We start from the raw sequence: 7,931 nt of genomic DNA, 5'->3' as shown, positions 1-7,931 counted from the left end.
GATCCCCCAAAAACGTGTTTGTTAAAACATGAATAATCTACATTAATGGACAAAGGGGTTGTAATACAAAGAGATGAAAAGCTCAGAAGTCCAGTCGTGGTCAAAAAATACCTAGAGGCAAAGGTTGCAGCGGCAAGACGAGGAAAATGTTACTGACCCGGACGCTCCTTTCGAAAACTACAAGAACAAGATGGTGAAACCCTAGCTGAGCTGGATGCTGTTGCTGACAAATTCAAGAAGCAAGCTTCGGATAGTCTCTATCAATAAAGGGCTCAAATGGTGTTGCCGTTAGGGAACAGACTCGGCATAGAGTGAAAGACGGGGATGCAGTCCTTCGAGACCTTTTTGGTGCAAGCAGCTCGTCATCTGCACAAGTTTAGCCAAAGGAGCCGGAATGGTTCGACAGGATATTCAACCGGTGAAAAAAGGCGGAAGACGAATCAACTTGTCAGAAGTTGTCAGAATATTCTTGTCTCTTAAAAGATAAAACACTTTTGTCCCCAATAAGGATTATTTATAATAACAGACACATTTTTCGGATCAATGCCTCGAACATTTCATGCATCATGCATTCTTGCATATTTCGCATAGTTTTCATTTTTTTCACTGCCTTCTCATGAACTAATAAGATATTTTCATAACGGAAGGGTACAAACACTGGACGTACCTCCACAAGCTTCGGACACGTGTCATCCTCATTCAAACCGAAAAGAAAATGGAAGCCAGAATTACTCAGATCGAAGAGAACATGTTGAAGCTACAGAAAGAGCTAGAAGATAAGATAAACCAAAATAGTCGAAATACTCTAGAAACAATCACAAAGAACCAAAAGTCCTTGGTTGATCAGATCGTTGCCAAGTTAGTTGGCCTACAACAGACCAGTGTGCCTGGGGCAGGTTCATCGGGAGGGGTAACTATACAACCTACCCCACAGGTGGTTATCTCACCTGAAATCTTACCAGAACTTCGAGGGGACTCATCTACGGCAAAAGAAAAGCCCTCGTCCTCTGTATTTAACCCTAAGAACAATCCGGGTTATTACCATGTACCGGATTTGGACGAAGAGGACAAAGCGAAGAAGATGGAGGAAAAAATCAAACAATTGGAGGACCAAATGAAGGTAGTCAAAGGAGACCATGACTACCATGAAATCGATGTCGCGGAACTTAGTCTAGTCCCAGACTTGGTTCTTCCTCCGAAATTTAAGTCCCCGGAATTCGAGAAGTTTGACGGGAACAGTTGTCCATCCGCTCACATCACCATGTTCTGCAGAAAGATGACAGGATATGGAGGAAACGACCAGCTCCTGATTCACTGCTTCCAGGAGAGTCTGTCGGGCTCAACCATTCGGTGGTACAACCAGCTAAGCCGATCAAATATCAAGACCTGGAAGGACTTGGCTAAGTCATTTTTAGAACAATACAAGCATGTCAATGACATAAGGCCAGATCGAGTTACGCTACAAAGCATGGAAAAGAAGCATAACGAGAGTTTCAGGCAATACGCACAAAAGTAGAGGGACTTGGCTGTGCAAGTTCATCCACCGTTTGATGAAATAGAAACCCGAAAACTTTTCGTACAGACCCTGAAGACCCCATACTTTGGACACCTGGTTGCGATCACGTCAGGGAGCTTTTCAGACTTGGTTATGACTGGAGAAATGGTCGAGTCGGCCATAAAGCAAGGCAAAATTAAGGATGGGGGAGGCCAGTAGGAAACCTCCTATGCGAGAGCGGGAGGGAGAGATTAACAACATCAAACACTTCAGTAAAGGTGTTGCAATCTCCAGCCCAAAATCAACTGCAACTGTACCGTCAGGTACTTCTAAACAAGATTCCAGGAGGGAAAGGGAACATTTCGACCCTATTCCCATGACCTACAAAGAGCTTTACCAGCAACTTCTTGACACCCATGTGGTGTCACCATATCCAGTAGAACCCATGAAGCCCCCCATACCCCAAGTGGTATGACGAGAATGCGTATTGTGAATATCACGGCGGAGTCCCAGGGCACACAATTGAGAACTGTTACGCATTCAAGAGGGTCGTACAAAAGATGCGTAACCAGAACTGGATCGACTTCAACAACTTGGGGGCATCCAAGTGAGGAATATCATTTCATCATTTGAGACATTCTGTTTGACTTTGTTTTTCTTCCATTTTTTCTCAAGTTTTTGTAAGAACATTTTAATCAAATTTATGTTACTTTAAAAGATGTTAAGCAATGGATCATATTTGCAAATTTGCAATTCTTTGCATATCATTTGAATTAAGAAACTCTGTAAACGATTCAAAGTTACAAATCTTTGACGAAGTAACATGATTTAAAAACGAGGACTTTGACCTTACTCAGAATATACACTCAAACACCATACCCTGCTCTTGCAATTAACCAATATAACATTTTCCTTTCATAAGGTGCGGATAACATGGGGCATCGTTTGCATATGACATTACTATGTTTTTTATTTAAGACGTTCAATGATGATCATTATCTTTACAGATGAAATAGTCAAGTAAGTGAATCTGGTTTAGGTTAGTTGCTTGAAAATTGAACTTTAAAGATGAGATTTCTTGACTTTCAAAAACACCTAGACTATAACAGGTTCTTCTTGGCAAATCTTAAGAAATTAAATTCGTAAAACTGAGCTATTCCGCTAAGGCAATTGGTTATAGAGGAAACTCGAAAGCCCTGGTTTTATGAATAGATTGCGTTCAAACCATGACATTGCTCGGACACTTGGCAACTCGGTGTTTGCTCCACTGCTATTGTCAGGCTGAAGACTTTGTGATGAGATGAACCCTTCAGTTAAACCTAATAAAAGTGATTATAATATTAAGCTATCCCTCTAAAGCAATTGGTTGAACGCCCTGGCTTTATGGATTCAGCTAGCCAGATCACGGCAAATTAAATCAAATTTATCTAAGCAAGAAATTTTCAGTAATGATGGACTAAGGGAGTTAAGGAACACCTGTTATAGTCAATTTCACACGAGCACTCAAGAATTTCATTTTTAGACCGATATTTTTTGCACTGCCTTCGTTAGAGGAGCTTGCAAAGCTTGAACAAATGGATGTTTTCAGAGGACCGAAATAAAAGGTCTAGTAATTGATTATGTTAATTGCATCATTTTGTCCGCGCCTGATTGAAATGCCAAAGCATGGTTCGATATTTCAAAAAATGACATCTTTGGTTACCAAATCCTTATAAATGAGGCCAACCTAAAGCCAACCCATCCATTTGAACATTTGTCAAAGAGCTGTAACTCTGAAAGCGTTAAAAGAGCTATTGATTCCTTTGATATTCTTTGAACTCACATTTATAATATTGATTCAATTGCGAATAATATTTTACAACATTTTTATCATTTTCCCTCCTAAAACAAGAAAAAGGAGAAAAACATTTTCAAACAGAACAATCTCAGATATGAAATGTCTGTAAAGCCCAAGCTCGAGAAGCAAATGGGGCACGATCGATTCCAAGGACCAGATTAGCAGACAAAGCACGAGACTCCATCCAAGAAATTGCACATAATTTATTCATGTTGCATGCATCTTAAGACATACTTAGGTGCATCATATTCATCATTTTAGCATACATAATTTTGCATCTTTCAGAGTCAAGCTTCGACTTCAGGATGAAGGCTACTCGACTTGCAAGCACCTTTAAAGAACGATGGTGTAACTCAGCAGCAAGAAGCTACACCTCAACTGACTTTACATATCTACAGATCTCAGAACCAATTTCAGATGGGTTCGAGAACCAATTCAGATCAAATTCAGTTCAACTCAACTCAACAATGAGCAACATGTTTCCAGTTTATGTCTTCAAGCCAGATTTCAATTCCACAACGGAAGATATTTGGTTGTCAGAATTCATCAACGGGCTTTCCCATAAAATGGGAGTCATCCAAAGATTGTCTTACTTGGTTCTCACTCAGAGGAACCACCTGAAGAATCATGACCGGCTTCGACCCGTTAAGGGAAGCCATTTTTTTAAACAAACTATTTGCAGCATAGCTTAAGTCGAGAAGGGCTATCTGCCAAAGACCCCCGAGTTCGATTACACTCAGCTTCGAGGGCACATCATTTACAGTATAACTCAAGGCTAGAAGGGTTATCTGTGACCAAAAGACCTTTGAGTTCGACTACGCTCAGCTCAACGACACATCATTTGCAGCATAACTTAAGTCGAGAAGGGTTATCTGCCAACCAAAGACCTTCGAGTTCGACTACACTCAGCTCCAAGGCATATCATTTGCAGCACAACTTAAGTCTAGAAGGGTTTTCTGCCAACAAAAGACCCCCGAGTTCGATTACACTCAGCTTCGAGGGCACATCATTTACAGTATAACTCAAGGCTAGAAGGGTTATCTGTGACCAAAAGACCTTCGAGTTCGACTACGCTCAGCTCCAAGGCACATCATTTGCAGCATAGCTTAAGTATAGAAAGGCTATCTGCCAAAGACCTTCGAGTTCGATTACACTCAGCTTCGAGGGCATATCATTTGCAGCGCAACTTAAGTCTAGAAGGGTTGTCTGCCAACAAAAGACCTTTGAGTTTGATTACACTCAGCTTCGAGGGCACATCATTTACATCATAACTCAAGGCTAGAAGGGTTATCTGTGACCAAAAGATCTTCGAGTTCGACTACGCTCAGCTCCAAGGCATATTATTTGCAGTACAACTTGAATCTAGAAGGGTTGTCTGCCAACCAAAGACCTTCGAGTTCGACTACGCTCAGCTCTAAGGCACATCATTTGCAGTATAGCTTAAGTCGAGAAGGGCTATCTGCCAAAGACCCTCGAGTTCAATTACTCTCAGCTTGGAGGGCACATCATTCACAATATAACTCAAGGCTAGAAGGGTTATCTGTCAACCGAAGACCTCCGAGTTCAATTATATTCAACTTAGAGGCAAATCAAGCTTACATAATAGATCAAGGCAGGAAGGGCTATTTGTCAATAAAATTACCGAGTTCGATTCCATTCAGCTCGATGACACCTCAATCACACTACTGTCCGGCTGTAATCAAGGTTTTCAAGTCAAGGAAAATAACTGGGTTAGCTGTGCCTTAGTGACAAGAAGCCATTTTCTGGCAGCATAGCTTAAGTCGAGAAAAGCTATCTGTCAATAAAGACCTTTCGAGTTCGAGTTCGTTTAGCTCAAGCAACCACATGATGGAGTCAATGAACTACTTTCCAGTCGAATTTCCAACCAGAGTCTTTAAACCGAGGAAAAGACCGAGGCAGACTACAACGAGAAGCCACATCCGATTCAAATCCCGAACTGCGGCTTCAATTCTATATCATTTCAAGGTGGACTCGACTTCACGACGAAGGAGCCATCTGCAACCCAATCCGACAGGAAGTTATTCTTCAACTCCACCGAACGAAAATTTGTGTCTTTTTATCTTTGTCCTATTTTTTGTTCCACGAAAAAGGACAAAGAGGGGCAACTGTAGACACTCATTTTCGCTCGGAGTTATTTTGATTTTTTTTATTATATATATATATATATATATATATATATATAGTCTTTTTTCTCAAAACATTTTTGACAAAGTATAATATATAGTTTTCAGAAAACGGTTTTTCAAATTATATAGTTTTTAAAAGTCATTTTGAAAATATATATAATATATAGTTTTTAAAACATTTTGAAAATTATATATAATATATAGTTTTGAAAACATTTTGAAAATTATAATATATAGTTTTGAAAACATTTTTGAAAATATTTATATTATATAAGACATTTTGAAAATATATATATAGTTTTTAAAAATATTTTTGAAGTTATATATTGTATGTTTTAGAAACGTTTCTGAAAATACGTATATATATAGTTTAAAAAAAGCATTTTGAAAAGTTATATATTATATTTTTGAAAAAAAATTATATAGATTTATTATTTATTTTATTACTATTATTATTATTATTATATTATTATTATTATGTCATATTTATTTATTTATTTATTTTTTCTTTTCTCTCCAGGGTCCATCGTTTTGGTCCAGCAAAAGTCCACTCAGGTTTGGGCCTGACCCAGCCTGTCTAGGTTTAGGGTTTGGGAAACCCTAAAGTGATATCAAGTTAACAATTCAGGCGCCGCATGGAGAACAAGTCACGCGTCAGTCAAACGCCGAAACGGCCGGCCGATTATCCCGGGACTGACCCATCCCGGGATGGTCGATATCACGAACGGCATACACGGGAATAGTGGAACCATCACATCACTCATTTCGGGAGTCAAGCGACCAACACCGGGGCTATAAAAGCCCCCGGTGAGGCCAACAAGGGGGGATCATCAAGAACCATTGAAGACAGTAAACCGAAGAACCATCAACAGTACCCAAAATCTATAGAGATCACCACGGTCAAACAAATCGAAAGCCAAACCACAAAGACCACAACAAACAGCAGTGACCATCTTCGAACCACAATACAATAAAAAAACCAAACAGGAACCCAAAAGTCAAAGCCTCACAGTAAGAAATCGAAAACAAACAAACAAAAATAAAGCATCCCCGGTTGCGAGAAGAACCAAGCACGACAAAAAAAAAACTGAAGAGTTATCGTCGGAAAGGTAAAAGTCGAAGCCTTTCGGCTTAGATCTACTCTAGGTCAGAACGATTTAAGGTAAATGGGCTTCGAATCCGGGGTTACGGGGTTAAGGAAAGCATTTTTTGGGTGTTTAGATTTTTCGGCCGCCGCGAGCGACGGCCGAGACGGTGGTCGACACGACGGAAGGGTCATCGGGCAAGGGCCGGACACCCCCAGGCGAGAGAGCTTCAGAGAGATTTTTTTTCTCTCAAATTCGGAGAAATGAGTGAAATGAGAGAATGAGGGAAAATTAGGGGTTTTAGGCCTTTTATATACGGGGGACTAAGTTGCAATTACAGGAAAGTTAATTCCTTTCCGTGATCCCTGTAAGTTTGAGTCGCAATTCGTTTTAGTCACCACATGCAATTTGGCCGCTGGATTTTCAATTGTTTCAATTTGGTCCTCATTTATATTTTACATATTTTGCAATTTGATCCCTAAATTCTTATTTTATTTTATTTATTTATTATTATCATGTTTTTTAATTATTATTAGTATTTTTTTTACCTCATATGGTTTTCATTTTTACTATTAAACCAATTTTTTATCCATTTAATACTTCTTTATTTTTTTTATTTAATTTTAATTTTATTGTATTTTATTTCTTTGGTATACATATTTTCATTATTATTTTTCCTTCAGTTTATTTTTTTAGTACCATTATTTTTATATATTGTTTTTCTCTGCCTAACATTTTTTTCCTTTTTCAGTAATGATCTCAATTAATCAAAGGTAAGTAATGCGGTTCGAACCGAATTTTTAAATTTCAATTTTAAATTTTAATTTTCGCAACTAAGACAACCGACAAATTAATTGGTACCGAAAGGACGGTTCAAGGGTGCTAATCCTTCCTTGACCGTAATCGACTCCCGAACCCGACACGTTTCTGGTACAACGCAGATCAGGTAAGATGGTGTCCGACCCACCTAAATTCGTTTTAAAGTGGTCGGTGGCGACTCCAATCCATATTTTTCAAGTCGAAGCCCAATTCCGGGGCCCAAAAATATTTTCTTTTCAAAGGGTTTCAAGAAAAATCAGATTGCCCAGGGGGAACAGATTCCCCCCCAGGGGGTACCGATTCCCCTGTCTAACGGTCAAAAACAGATTGCACTTAGGGAACCGATTCCCCATGAGGGGGTACCTATTCCCCCACGCTCCAAGCTGTTTTATTAATTGATTTTCATATCCAAACGTCTCCAAAACATCCCCAACAGCTATATACGACTTCAAACACATTCCAAGCTATAAATACAAGCTAAGGACACTTGAAGAAGTAAGAGAACAACTATCCCATGAGGGGGTACCTATTCCCCCACTCCAAGCTGT

Source organism: Hibiscus syriacus, unplaced genomic scaffold, assembly GCF_006381635.1.
Source record: "Hibiscus syriacus cultivar Baekdansim isolate YM2019G1 unplaced genomic scaffold, ASM638163v2 tig00110879_pilon, whole genome shotgun sequence".
NCBI classification, from domain to species: domain Eukaryota; kingdom Viridiplantae; phylum Streptophyta; class Magnoliopsida; order Malvales; family Malvaceae; genus Hibiscus; species Hibiscus syriacus.
The sequence above is the reverse complement of the archived record's forward strand: the minus strand, read 5'-3'. Positions refer to the sequence as shown.